The sequence below is a fragment of the Astatotilapia calliptera genome, chromosome 2, assembly GCF_964374335.1.
Source record: "Astatotilapia calliptera chromosome 2, fAstCal68.1, whole genome shotgun sequence".
Taxonomy (NCBI): Eukaryota; Metazoa; Chordata; class Actinopteri; order Cichliformes; family Cichlidae; genus Astatotilapia; species Astatotilapia calliptera.
The window spans coordinates 14,655,791-14,670,444 of NC_137423.1; the positions used below are offsets into that span (position 1 = coordinate 14,655,791).

At 39.7% G+C, this 14,654-nt stretch overlaps 1 protein-coding gene and 1 long non-coding RNA gene across 3 annotated transcripts in view; one reads left to right on the forward strand and one right to left on the reverse strand.

The window, feature by feature from the left end:
• Positions 1 to 14,654, reverse strand: part of ppargc1b (peroxisome proliferator-activated receptor gamma, coactivator 1 beta) — a 72,819-nt gene that overhangs the window by 41,208 nt on the left and 16,957 nt on the right. The gene's annotated exons all lie outside the window — the stretch shown is intronic.
• On the forward strand, positions 575 to 12,575 carry LOC145432425 (uncharacterized). Of its 2 annotated transcripts, XR_013912720.1 has the most exons (7): positions 575 to 5,334; positions 7,488 to 7,520; positions 9,083 to 9,133; positions 9,709 to 9,802; positions 9,884 to 9,955; positions 10,078 to 10,143; positions 12,281 to 12,575. It is a non-coding gene; the product is annotated as an uncharacterized LOC145432425 (long non-coding RNA). The 2 variants fall into 2 exon arrangements; XR_013912719.1 differs by lacking the exon at positions 575 to 5,334 and having other exon boundaries at positions 5,375 to 7,520.

Sequence of the window (14,654 nt, forward strand, 5' to 3'; positions counted from 1 at the left end):
CAAACTATTATAAATCATACTGGTGAATTTTGATAGATTATATTAAAGCATGGGCTTCCGTACAAAGGATACATATATTGCTGTGTTCCCTTTTATATTAAAACCTGGTTCCTCTACTGTAAGCTTCTATTAGTGAAAATCTACCATTAATATATAATCTGTAATGCAATATAATATTGACTCATGTGTTCTGTAATACTTTATAAAAATTAAATATGTCCCATCCATCAGAAGTGCCCATCTCATTATGGCTGCTTCCAGGAGGATAATAACCAGTGTCAAGAAGCTCAAATGATGTCAAATTGCACTCTTAAACATAACAGTTCAGTTCACTGTACTCAAATGGCCTCTACAGTCACCAGATCTCAATCCAAAAGAGGACCTCTATGATCTCTATGGTGGATCAGGTGATCACATTACATGTTATGTGATCACCTGATCCATCATTCATTTACACACACACACATACATATATATATATATATATATATATATATATATATATATATATATATATATATATATATATATATATATATATATATATATGAGAGAGAAATGCTCTCTTTAGGGGTCACAACACCAGAGGCTCTGGTGTTGACCTCTGAGGTCATCTCTGAGGTCATGCTGTTTTCTCCCTCCTTTGTCCAGTATTTCCTCTATCCCTCTTCTGCATATGTCTGAATCATCTCAGCCTTGTCTCTAACTTTCTCTCCATACCATTCAGCATGAGCTGTCCTTCTTGTATACTCATTTCTGTTTCCTGTCCCTCCTCCTGACTCCAGATCCCTGATGTAATCCCACCCTCACCTTGAACACATCCTGCACCACCCTCACATCCAGACTTACCTCATGCAGTACCACAGTTCCTCTCTTAGCATCCCATCATATTCTTTTGCCAGATCCACAAAGACACAGTGCAACTCTTTCTGACCTTCACTATACTTCTGCATCAACACACTCAAAGCAAACATCACATCTGCACTGCTCTTTTTCAGTGAGAAGCCATGCTGCTGCTCATGGATCATCACCTCTCTTCTTAACCTAGCTTCAACAACTCTTTCTTGGTGTGTCTCAGCTTTATCGCTCTGTAGTTACTACAGCTCTGCATATCACCCTTGGTCTTGAAAACTGGTATCAGTACACTTATTCATTCCTCACTCTCCAAACTTGTGTTAAACAATCTGGTTAAAAAGTCCTCTCTGGGAGTGGGCACGATAAACGGAATCCAAATTACCATCAGGGTGTACACCTCACCCCTCGCGTGGTTGCCCACCTCTCAATTTTAAATACACGTAGACATTGAGGGCTAGCAGGAGGGACTATGCGCTTACCTGCTGCTCTCTGGCAGGTAGCTCCATGCCCTCCTGGGTTTTAAATGCACCTTAGAACACACATTCATCAACACTACAATAAGCGGGTGGAAGGAGGTTTGGAGTCTTCTCTCACCCCCGTTATCTGCGGCCTGCTGGAGCGGGGGGGCTAGGAGGAGGAGTTGGCCATCTGGAGTGTGGGGCCTCCCTGCTGCTGCGGAGTCGGGGCGGTCTGCCTCTCCCCACCGCAGGGAAAAGGGTAACACCACCTGGGTCTGGGTGCAGTTCCCCCCTCCAGGGGCAAGGGTACCTAGACCCGGTTCGTTGAGTACGCTTGGGGAGTGTGATCGTGTGTACAGCGTCTCTTTATGTCTGTCTCCACGTTGGTTGAGTGTGAAGTGCATATGAGAGGATGAGGGGATGGGCGTCCAGGTACACACCGGCTCACTCCTTGGCAGCCGCTTATCGGGGCCTGGATCCTGGGGCTCGCTCGGGCCACTTCGGAGGTGGGGTGCCCCCGGCCTCTCAGCCTGGGGCTCGGTCACTCAGGCACAGCTGGCTGCCGGCGGAGCTCACGGGCGCGTCACTGCAACTCCCCCTGGCTTCTGCTCCGCGGCTGCTGAGTGAGTCCTCATCTGGGACTCTCCTCAGCTCTTACTGGGACAGTGGCGCGGCTGCCCCTCTGTTGGTCTTCCTTGGTCTCTTGTGTTCTGGGGGCCTCTGGATGTCTGGAGTTTTGATCTCCTCCATACCTGCTTCATGCCCTGGAGGACGGGGCTGTGGCCCCCCCACACCCTCTAGCAGATCATTACATGAAGGAACCTTTTAAAAAAACAAGCGCGTCCATTTACCGGTCGATCTACGTCCCTACCCTCACCTATGGCCACGAGCTGTGGGTAGTGACCGAAAGAACGAGATCGCGGATACAAGCGGCAGAAATGAGCTTCCTCCGAAGGGTGGCTGGCCTCTCCCTTAGAGATAGGGTGAGAAGTTCGGCCATCCGGGAGGGGCTCAGAGTAGAGCAGCTGCTGCTCCACATCGAAAGGAGCCAGCTGAGGTGGTTCGGGCATCTGACAAGGATGCCCCCTGGGCGCCTCCTGGGTGAGGTGTTCCAGGCATGTCCCACCGGGAGGAGGCCCCGGGGCAGACCCAGGACACGCTGGAGAGATTATATCTCTCGGCTGGCCTGGGAACGCCTTGGTGTTCCCCCGGATAAGCTGGAGGAGGTGGCTGGGGAGAGGGAGGTCTGGGCCTCTTTGCTTAGGCTGCTGCCCCCGCGACCCGGCTCCGGATAAAGCGGATGAAGATGGATGGATGGAAGCGCGTCCATGCTCACAGGTGTACACACGGGTGATCACACCCACAAACTACACCCTTTTTGGCTCCTACCTCAAAGCACACTGTGTTCTGTTGATCCTATGTGCTGCACAATAATGTTTAATATTTCGTATTTACTGTCATATTCCCATATATCATTGTGATGTTGTTTATTCTATTACTCTTGTTCTCTTCTGCTTGCTTTCTTTTTTCTTTCTCAACAGGTGATCCAGGTGATCGATAGATGCATTTTTTTTTCTTTTTCTGCCCATTCTGTTGGTTTTTGTTTTTTTGCCCTTCTCCCCTATCCCTCTTCTCAGCTCTTTCTCTTTCTTTCTCCCCTTCTTTCCCCCAGTCAAGTCTGTCCCGTATTCAACAAGTGAAAATAAAATAAACAATAAAAGGTGAATCAAATGGACCATTACGGCAAGGCTGGGATGGTCAATTTGGTAAAGTAAATCCGTTGGGCATCTTTCTTTGCCTTTAGACAATAATTCTGATGGCAAAAGAGCCAAACGGGACAGGCAAAAAAAAAAAAAAAGTCCTCTCTCCTCAACATCTCTATACCACCACAGATATGTCATGTGGACCAACTGCCTTTCCTCTCTTCATAGCTGCCTTCACTTCCTCCTTACTTATCCCCTGCGCTTCCTGATTCACTAACTTTCCTCCATCTGTCCTCAGTTTCTGTCTTTATTAATGTCTTCATTAATGAAGACAGTGAGAGAATACTTCTATCTTCCATCTTCTCAACACACTCTCTTCACCATCTTTATCCTTAATCACTCTAACCTGCTGCACATCCTTTTCAGCTCAATCTCTGTATAGCTAATTCATGCAAGTACTGTTCTCCTTCCTTAGTACCCAGCCTCACGTACAACTCAGTATAAGCTTTTTCCTTTGCCACCTCTATCTTTGCAGTTGGCCTGGCCTCCCAGTATTCCTGTCTACTTTTATCCATCTCCCCTGACTATCGCACTTTCTCTTAGCTATTCCTTTGAGGAACTACAGGAAAGTGTCCAATCCACCACCAAGTCTCCTTGTCCTCTTTTCTCTCTCCAAAAGATACACCAAACACCTTCTTTGCCTTTCTCTCACCATTTCAGTTGTATTTTTCCAGTCATCTGGTAACACTTCCCTTCCACCCAGAGAATGTCTACTCCTCCCTGAACTAACAACTGCACAACATTCTTCCTTCTTCAGCTTCCACCATTTAGTTCTTGTCTCTGCCTTCATTCTCTTCCTCTTCTTGACGTCCAAAGTCATCCTATAGACTAGTGTCCAATGCTGCATGGCTACATTCTCTCCTGACACCACCTTGCAGTCTCCTATCTCTTTCAGACTGACCCTTCTGTTTAGGATGTAAGCCACCTGTGTACACTTTCTTCCACTCTTCTACGTCACCTTCTGTTCCTCCTTCTTCTTGAAGTATGAGTTCACCCCAGCCATTTCCATCTTCCTAATTTTGACCTTGTGCATTTCTCTGCTTAACACTATACCTATCTAACACCTCATTATCTCTCTTTCCTTCACCTACATGGCTACTGAAGTCTGCTCCAATCAACACTCTCTACCACTTTATCAAACTAACTGCAGAATTCCTCTTTCTCTTCTAACTGACATCCAACCTTCAACCTGGTCTCCTGCACACACAGTAAATCTACCTTCCTTCTCTCCAGTCATATCAGCCAGCTCTCTCCCTTTGCCAGTCATAGTACTTCCACGCTCCTGCCTGTCCTTCTCTTCGACTCCTAACATGCTTCTCCCCTATATGCAGAAAAAATAATGTTTGATCATCATCAAAAGCCAGATATTTCAAAGTTTCATCTATGAAATATCTGGCTTTCCCATCATAGCAGATGAAATACGTATTTTGCATTAAATTGCATCATTTCGCCTCCTGAAGGGCTCGCAATGAGTCCACTGTGTGTATATATATGTATTTCTTTTCCCTATGGTAATAATACTTTTAGATAAATACTAAGTACTTTTCCACTACTGATGTATATAAAGTAAAATTAGGCTGTAAAGTTAAATCTTACTTTAGATAAATCTTGGTATGTGCTTTTATAATGTGTACTAAATTGTAGTAAAACATGTCAGGGTTCCTTTGTTTCATGTGTTCTGGCCAGTACACTAAGCCTGAGCCTGAGTGAGAGCTGAGCAGAGAATTGTAGCTCACTCTGCTCCCAACTTAACTGATGCCCTGCACCTCCCCCATAGCTGCTGCAGTGGGGGAGGGGCAGGTAAATGTTTCCAGCACTTTGGCAGGTCTGAAGGCAAAAGAGAGTCCAAACCAGGACTAGCAAAGTGTACCTAATATAGCTGTTTAGTGTGTGTAAAATAAATAAATAATATGGTAATGGCTCTTTCCACTACTGATATATATAAAGTTTAATTAGACTGTAAAACTAAATCTTACTTTAGATAAATTTTATTTTGTGATTTCATAATGTGTACTAAACTGTAGTTAAAATAAATGTCAGGATTCCTTTATTTCACATATTGTAGCCTGTAAATCAGGTTTGAGAGTCAGAGCTGAGGAGAAAACTTTGGCTCTCTCTGCTCCTCCATCAGTGACCCTCCCCCCGCGCACCTGCACTGCAGCTCTCAAACTTTTGCAGGGCATGTGACGTCATTCAGTCCACAGTCGGAGTAGCCGTTTAAGTGGAGCTCTGAAGACTGCAAATCACGCTTTCTGCAGGTAAGATTTCACATTTTTGCTATATGAAAACTGTGCAAATGTTGTCTTTCTAAGAAACGAAAGAAAAAGGTATCTTACATTAAGTTTAATTTTTTTTTAACTTAATGACACGGCAGTAAATATACTTTTTTTTAATTGAACAATGCATAAAGTTCGTCTCAATCTATATTTTATTACAATTAACTATGCATAATTTTTCTTATAATTGAACATAGGAACAAAAACCGATTCCTTCGTGATATATTTAACACTAAATTTTATGCCAAACCTACCGTCCCCTCCCCCTCAATTTCTGGCAATTTCTATCTGTATTTCTCTTCAGTCTCGCTCTTAGAAATATAAAATTAACGTAAGAAATAATTATCGGATCTGGTTTTCAGTTTAAAGGGGAAAAATGTACGCTTAATTACAGTAAAAACATGATTTTTGCAAGAAAACATGAAGTTAGAGATTTTTCACGGTTTCAGTGAGTAAAAGTCTAAAATGAAAAATCCTATGCAGTGTTTTGGTTGCAGACCTGTGTGAGTTCCAGCCTTTTAACAAGACAGCTTGTTGTAACTTTAGTGCAGTTTGTTTGATGACAGCATTTGGATTATTTTGTAAGTGATTTAAGTGTTAGTCACATGTTTAGTGAGAGCTGTTAATTATAGATTTAATTTATTTAACAGGTATTTTCATTAGAAAACTGCGTTTCCCAGAATCCTTTGTGGTAGACAAAAGTTACTCTGGGTTTTTAGCTAGCAAAGAAAGTTTTGGGAAGCCATTATATGTTGCTCTGATGTCGAGCAGTTTATTTGTTGTACATTCCCCCTTTTGAAGCCTTATATAAAGACTATCGTTTCTCCAATTGATGTCCGATCCATTTTTTTGGCTAAGTGGATTCGCCACAACACAGCTTAGTGGAATGCTTTTTAATTCTTCACAAACTTTATTAAAGATAACAAGCGGCCAAACTGTGGTTTGTACCGTTTTATTTAGGGTATCTCTTTAAGGCATTTTATAGCTTGACTGGGTTTTGTCCCCTTCTTTTTAAGTCACAATTTTAGCCTAGATTTAGTCGAAAGGCACTTTTATTCCGAGCGCTTTAATCTTTTGTTAAAACCCAACCTCAGTTGCCCAGCTATAACATCTATCAAGTTAGCATTTCAAAATATGTAAAGGAAACGACTGAAGTGTGACGCATGCGCGTAGCAATGCTTTAACTTTTGTTGTCTTAAAGTGTTTACAATCCAAAATGCTTGAAATCATTGTCCTCCTTTATCCATCAAATATAAACGTTCCCACGTGTTTACGCCAACATGGAGTTTTATGTTGGTGTCGATGTTTCAGTGACTGAGCAGCGTCTGTCCGTCCAGTATATTTACTGACGTAGCCGCACATCAGCATGACCCAGCTGAGCAGCGTGCTCCGTTTAGCCTCGTTTGTCTTATTCCTCTCATTTGTTTTTCACCGTCAAACATAACTGGACAGAAGGCCTGGTGTTCTGTTGCTGAAGTGGGCTTCAGATAGTGTTTTTCTGTGGAACATCAAGGCTGTCATGTAGTATTAATTTGGCTATTCAAAGCAAATAATGTACATGCTTATACAAAATATAAGCCTTTTGTATAGTGTGTTATAATTGTGCCTTCCAACAATTGAAAGTGTGTTTATGTGTTGTCTCTTTGGCTGCTATGTTTTAGTGTTATAATAAGACTCACCTTGGAGGAAACAATAACATGCTGTCCTAATATTGCTTTATGTACAGAGAGTAATTAATAAAAGTATGTTAAAAAAGGAAATGATGTCACTCTAACAGTGTAGCCATCAGAAGGCATATAAGCTTTCCTATATGACACTCTGTTTTTTAAATGCCTAATACTACTATATCTAAAACGGGTGAAACGTTGTGATGCTCCATGTTTTTTTTTTTTTGTTTTACTTTAAATTTGATAGAGTTGTAGGTCACAATTTTTACAGCAGGTTCACCTGCATGAGCGCTCACTGCTAAGACACCTGTATATTTATTGAGGTGAGCTACTGTAAATGAATGGGTAATGGGCTGCATCAAAACTGTTGGTGCACTTTTACTGTATCACCTCCAAGTCATTATTGACTGTAACTGGATTATTTAACTGTAACTGAGAAGTAACTTTGACTTTTGTCTTTGGTATTAGGTGAAGGAAGCCACGGCAGCAAGCCAAATACAGGTATGTGCCTTCTTATCGAATATTTGAACATGTAGTCTTTAATCGTTACTGAATCGTACGTAGGAGTGTCAAACAACAGACCAAACAACAGATACTACAAACTATAATATGCATTAAGAATCATTATCAGTTAAGGTGGGAATAGGTGATTCTTAGATCAGACGTGATTGTTTTCTAAATGTGATTCTTTGTTGCTTATAATATGAACAACTGCTGCTAGAACAATACTCATGTGCATCACATCGGCCCCACGTTCTGCATAAAATGTAAATAAAATAGGCATTGATCAGAAAATCATTTGAAGCCTCTTTACCTGAAAATGGCACAAGGACAACACATGGTTGAAACTCAGCATTTTATAATATAAATGATGTAAGCCAGATATGAGAAACAATCCCAAACAGACAACAGAAACAGGAGACAAAGACAAAAAGTTGTTGAACGTAACTTTTGTTTGCAGCCTGTGTCCTCATTGCAGACCTGTGCAGTCCTCTGCAGTCTGATACCACGGTCATACCACAACATCTTATTTTACTTACAGCCAGGAATACACGAGCTCAGTGAAGTCTTATAACTTTAAAAACATATCTTTTCACATGTGAAAATTTTTGTTATTAAGCAGGTTGAAATGATGAGCAGATTTTCAAATGACAAATTTATTTGGATATATTCAATTTATTTATGCAACAGATATTTTGATCCACTGAGAATTTATTTTACATTTAATTTCATGTATAACGTGTTTACAAACACCGTCTCATGGTATATAATCAAGCAATAGGACAAAGTCAGCATCACAGCAGTGGTATGTTTTAAAGAAATTTTTGGTTGATGATTTTAATAAATGTATTTTTCTGAAACAAATTAAAAAAAATGCTTATTAACCAGGTTTCCCACATGCTCAGTGATCTTATGGTCATATTTAGTTTTTGGCTTTGTTAGCTTCCAGCTGGAAGCTGATGTCACTTAAATCCCTGTTTGGAGAAACAGCTTTTCCTGTTCAGGAGAGAACATGTAGAATTCCTTGCTAGAGGACCTCAAACTGAATCCTGACTGGCATAATCTTAAATTTAAATGGGCACTGGTTTTAAAATAAGATTAGTCTTCTATTCATGATCTCCTGCTTGTTGTTTTATGGTGCATTGTTAGTGTTGTGTACTTTAACCTCCTTGGACCTGGTGTCCACATATGTGGACATCACATTTTGGGTTGTCTCGACCAAAATACTAAATTTTGCTCTACAAGGACATTATACTGCCACTGTTCTATCGAAATTTAAAACAAATGCCCTCGTATGTGGATCTCACTCCTCTCAGAAACAAGAGAAGTAAAAAAAATTCAGATAATTCTTTGTTTTTACATCAGGTCCCAATCAGCCCAAATAGCAAAGAGAAATTAAAAATGGCATGAAAGAGTTCAGGTCATAGGAGGTTAAAGCTCATGACAATAGAAATTAGCTTAGGTTATACATTTTACAGTAATGTCATGTTATAGACTTCTCTCTTCATAAAAAATGTCCAAATATAATTGTATCCTTTCAATATTTATTTCTTACATTGCAGACGATAACGTGGCGCTCGCATGCAGTGATAATGGCTGTTCTGATAGTGGTGGTAAGTGTTACCTGCTCACTAGTACAGCTGTTGGTATACTGCCTCATGAATAAGCTGCATTTTTGATAAACTGCTATGCAACTGCAAGTTATGTATGTGACATTGACTAATATTAGAGAGTGACGTTAACCTGTTAGCTTGGGTTCCTAATGGTAAAATGAACTGGGTGGCATGTTACAGCCAAAGAAACACACTGTTGGCCTAGTTCAGTGCTCAGTAGTCTATACAACAGATAACACTTGATCATGTACACTCACTCTATAGTGAGCTCTTTTATTACAGCAAGAACTAGACTCACAACACATGAAAAAAGGACATCTCAGAGATTTGTGGTTTTATCACCACGACCCAGATTCTAAATTAAAAACTGTTACATTTGTCCAGTGCATGTTTACACAAATGGCACCTTTGAATGGTTGTGCTGCATTGTTTTAATTATCTTAACTAAAAGAAGAGTAATTTCATTTCTAGGATGACATAGTGACACTTGGAGAAGTTAAGATTGCTCCTTTGCACGTTGTTGTTGCATCTTTGTTTTTTGTCATATTTGTCAACAATACTGTTTGTGTTTGAAGTTTTTTGTGACTCCAGATGGCTAATATTTGACATAGCAGCTACTCCGTGTCCCCCAGAGAAATGAAAAAGGAGGAGGCAGTGAGATGGATGAAGGTCAGGTTTTTTACAGAGTCATTCAGTACAAAAACACAGTGAATTAGGAAGATGTGGCACATGAATGTTTCTGTTTTTCAGGTGGAAGTTCTGAGCATTTCTCCTCTCAAAAGAGACCGGAGCCCACCAGTGAAGAGAGTTCAGATGTAGATGGTGAGTTTAAGCTTTTGTCTGAAATGTAGTGACACTGTTGTATGTATTCTACTCAAATTCTATTCCAGTACAATCTGCTTTGTACAATAACAGCTACCATTGTTTGTGTGTTTCTGTTTTAGAAGAGAGCAAGGAAGCAAGACTGGCTTTGAGGAAAAGGGGAAAAACCAAAGTGGCCAAAGCAAAGGGTGAGATGTTTTAAGCTTTAAATGTATTTAAAATTTTCTGTTTGCAGTATATGAATCAGGACATGTAGACATGACTTTATTTCCTTATAGTTTTGTCCTCTGTGGCAGAATATATGCCTACACAAACACAAAATTCTTGATAATATTGATCCAGAATTATTTTGTTGGTAATTAGAAAAATTATTGAAAATGTTTAAGTATTGCTTTACAGTAAGTTGAAGAGGAGAATTCAGAGGGGGTGGAGATGGGTGTCAGGGGTGATGTGTTATAAAAGGAAAGCAGCAAGAGGGAAAAGAAAGGTTTACAAAATGGTAGTGAGGAAAGCTATGACGATTTTCATTGGGAATGACCAGGATGGACAGGATTAGAAATGACTACATCATAGGGACAGCTCAGGTCAGAGGTTTGGAGACAAAGAGAGACAAGGCTGAGATGGTTTGGACATGTGCAGAGGAGGCTGCCAAGGGATGTTGATGATGGAGCTGCCAGGCAGGACGAGAAGAGGAAGACCTCAGAGGAGGTTCATGGATGTGAAGGAGGACAGGCAGAAGGTTGGTGTGACAGAGGAGGATGCTGGTATAGGAGGAGGTTGAGGAGATGATCCGCTGTGATGACCCCTAAAGAGTTCAGCTGAAAGAATGATTGCTTCACTTTTATTGTTACATTTATGATTTGTTAGGCTACCTATTCTGGTGAGTGACTAGTTTAACCTGCTGTGTTGCGTGAGTTCACACTTTGCAAGAACAGCACTACAAAACACATGGCAGGGTTCTGCAGGTCATTTCACAAGTCTGGAATTAAAAAAAAAAATGCAGGCTGAAAATGTCTTGTTATATTATCATAGAAAATACCTGTTTAAGGTCCTATGATTTACCAATTAAAGACAACTACTTTATCTCAATGTTATTTTTTTTTACAATGCGTATTTTAGTTTCCACCAATTACACACACAGATGTTGTGTTTTAAAATCAAAATTTGTAAAGTGAACTAGATTGACAGTATGGACCATCAGTTTCAGTGAGAGGTTTGTGAAAAGACAGCAAGAAACGGCAAGTACAAGCAACAAAGCTCATCGAGTAGACTACATTAGGCTTCAAACTTTCCTTTTTGCTAAAGCATATATTTCAGGCTGGACCAGGTGACCCTGAATCCTCCCTTAGTTATGCTGCAGTCTGTTTTAATATCTTCATATTTGCCTAATACTATACTTTTATCTTTTGAAAAATCAGCTTCTGTTTCCAGTACGCTTTTCAATAATCATTAGTGAACAGATGCTCACAATGCCACCCCTTTCATGCGACCATGCAGGTTAAGCTTTTTGTGACCACTTATCCAGATCGCCACTTTCAGGTTAAGTGAATCCAGATTATGGAAAGATAGCCTTGATGTGTTGAATGTGCTTTGTAGTACAGGCCTTATGACTAATGATAGACAAAACTTAATTCTGCTCTTTGGTATTGTATCTGTGCGCCAGTCGCAAAACTGTGACAGTTTGTCAAATAAAACGCATAAATTCAGATAAAATGAAAAGATCATGTCAATCAGTTATGTTTGGTTCTGAATCATGATCTAGGTAATTTGTTACATTGTCAAGGATATTAGCAATTGTATTTCATAATAAAAAAAAAAATATGTGATGTCAGTTAACTAGATTAGAACTACTACCAACAGCACAGGTTTTTTTTTATTACTAGTACATCAGAAATATTTGCCTTATTTAAAACAATAGCAAATTATTAAAGTCTGACAGTTTTTTTGTTTTTTTACAAGAATATTGTTATGATGAATGATTTTAACAGGACTAATAACTAGTTAGCATCTTATTTTAAAAGGCTAGATGCAACATGTACCTTTGAAAACAAAATGTATAAAAGTAAATTGGCTTCACTCCGTAGGTATATTACTCAATAACTGATCTCATGTTTCTGTGAACTCAAAATACTTAATTTAAAAGTGCTTACTACATATCTTGGGTACAAAATGTAGTAAATTGTTGAACCTACAGTTTGGTTTGGCATTTTCTGTAAATATACACAAGCAGAACCCCATTTCAAAATCAAAACAAAAACAAAAAAACTACGGTTACATACATGTTGTAAAGTTAACAGTCCATGTTGTCTTTTGTGTTATTTGTAGAGATCCCCCGTGCGAAGGTCAAGAGGCCATGGAGTGAAGCAGAGAAGACGGCAGTGCAAAGACGGCTGGGAATTATGTAGGAAGCAGGAAGGTCATACTGGTACAGTTGTAGCCATCCTAAGCTTTACTGATTTTTCTTTTTGGCAGAAGTCAAAACAAACTGATCAAAGTTATTGATCACTATTTTAGTTGTAAGTCATTAGACTTAATAGTTGTCTTCATTGTTATAATAGCAATTATTATTCCTCTGGAAGGATGTTACATTGTGAAATAAACTGAATTTGCTCTTGTTGCAGCATTGTGGGAATTTCCTTGGTAATTATTAATAAAATCTACAGCGGTATTTGAAATGTAATACTACCTTTTGTTATGTAGGGTTGTCTTGATAGATTATCAGAACTTTTTAGTTATTCTATTTATGTATAAAGTTGAGACTGTTTAACTTTAACATTATTTGGTTGCACTAAAATAGAAAATGTCAAGGAGTAAATGCAAACAGAAAAAAACATATAGACAGAAACGAACACAAAAGCACCCCCTGGTGGAAAATCACCTGAATAGCACTCAATGACAAGGTCCTCATTCTGATAGTAGAATGAGTTTTTTTTTTTACTTGAGTGTTTTAAGATTTTGAGGTGATTTTTGGTGTTAGAGAGCCACCCAGTGTTCAAAATTGGCAAAGGTTTGTCTGCAAGTGTAGCAGAAATGGTGGTCCTCACTTTGATAGTACACTTACCCGGTCCTCAGTCGTTATGCAAGACAGGAATGTGTGTGTGTGTGTGTGTGTGTGTTAGAGATGGCACGATACCACTTTTTTATGTCCGATACCGATATCATAAATTTGGATATTTGCCGATACCGATATGAATCAGATATAGTGTGTTTTTTAATCAACACAACTGTTTTTTAAATATCTTGCTGCATTTTGTATAAGTTCATACTCAAGTTTAAAACAACAACTACACTAAAGCTATTCTGTTATACCTGTATGCAAAAAAAAAAAAATTTCATAGTTCAGCAATACTGATCAATCTAATAAACTTAGACCTACACCATCCTCCCTATTCTGGTATTTTAAAGAGTACTTAGCGTAAATATTAAGCAACCTAACTAATAGGGTTCCAACTCCCAGCAACAACAAAAATAAATAAATAAAAAATAGGGAACCACCCCTCACGCTCCACCTCATGATGCTTAATCGACGTAATCAACCTTAATTTGATGCAGTGTGAAAAAAAATGCACAGAAATCAATTATTTTTCAAGAAATATTAAATAGATTCAACATCTTTCTTCAACAAAATTGCAGACTGCACAGATGGTACCTTCCCAAAGGAAAAAGTACTATAGCTTACTAGGGTATATATATTAGACTTAATAGTCACTATATACAGTAATTGACTTCTATTCATTTTACATCAAATTAAAACTTTGGGTGTCAGATAATTATTTATTAAAAGCTCGACATTTTAAATGAGAATAAGAAAGAAAAGTATGTCTTTGTGCCCCCTTTTCCCTGTTAATGCCCTATCGGCCCCCCTGGCTAAACTTTGCTAGATCCGCCCCTGCACAGTTACCAGCCGTCAGCTACGTAGAAAAAGATCCTCGAGTAGAAAGTAATAATAAATAAATTCTAACAACAGCTTATCAAGCTTAAACGTGCTGCTGTTGTTCAGCCGCTGGTTTCCTCTTTCTGGTGCAAAGTGGGCCAAAAACAAACCAGAGAGACGGACTCGCGACAGAAAAGCCGATCAACTGATCATTAAGCAGTTTCATGATTGAAGTAGCAGCAAGAAGAGGCAGTCGCTCCATATATGGCTTGTTAAGCTTAACGCAGGAATGCTTTACAAACATTCAGAGATGGACTTACACACTTGCTTTACTTCTCTCGGGGATAACTTTGTCGGAGATGAAATGCCGGGTTGCTAGCGAAGCTCCACATGCTATCCAGACCACCGACAGGTCCCGCATGCCACAGCCGCTCTATCACGTGATGCATACTGCTCCGACGTGCTAACGTTCTGAGATGAGTTACGGCGTGTTGCAAGTTTTGTGAGGTGCTTTCGTGATATTTAATGGATCGGATTACATTTTTTATTTTTCTCCGATATCCGATCCAGTAATTTAGGTCAGTATCGGACCGATACCGATACGTAATATCGGATCGGTCCATCTCTAGTGTGTGTGTATGTGTGGAGGGGGGGGTGACTCTAAGTGTGTGGTAACGTAATGTTCACACACACGCACGCACACACAGGGTCAGTCCGCTGAGCTTCATAGTGATGACCTTTCACCTTTCAGGAGCAGACGATCTGTTGCAAACCCAGAGCTGACAACATTCATCATGCACGTCCATCTTTCTGCCACTGTCATGT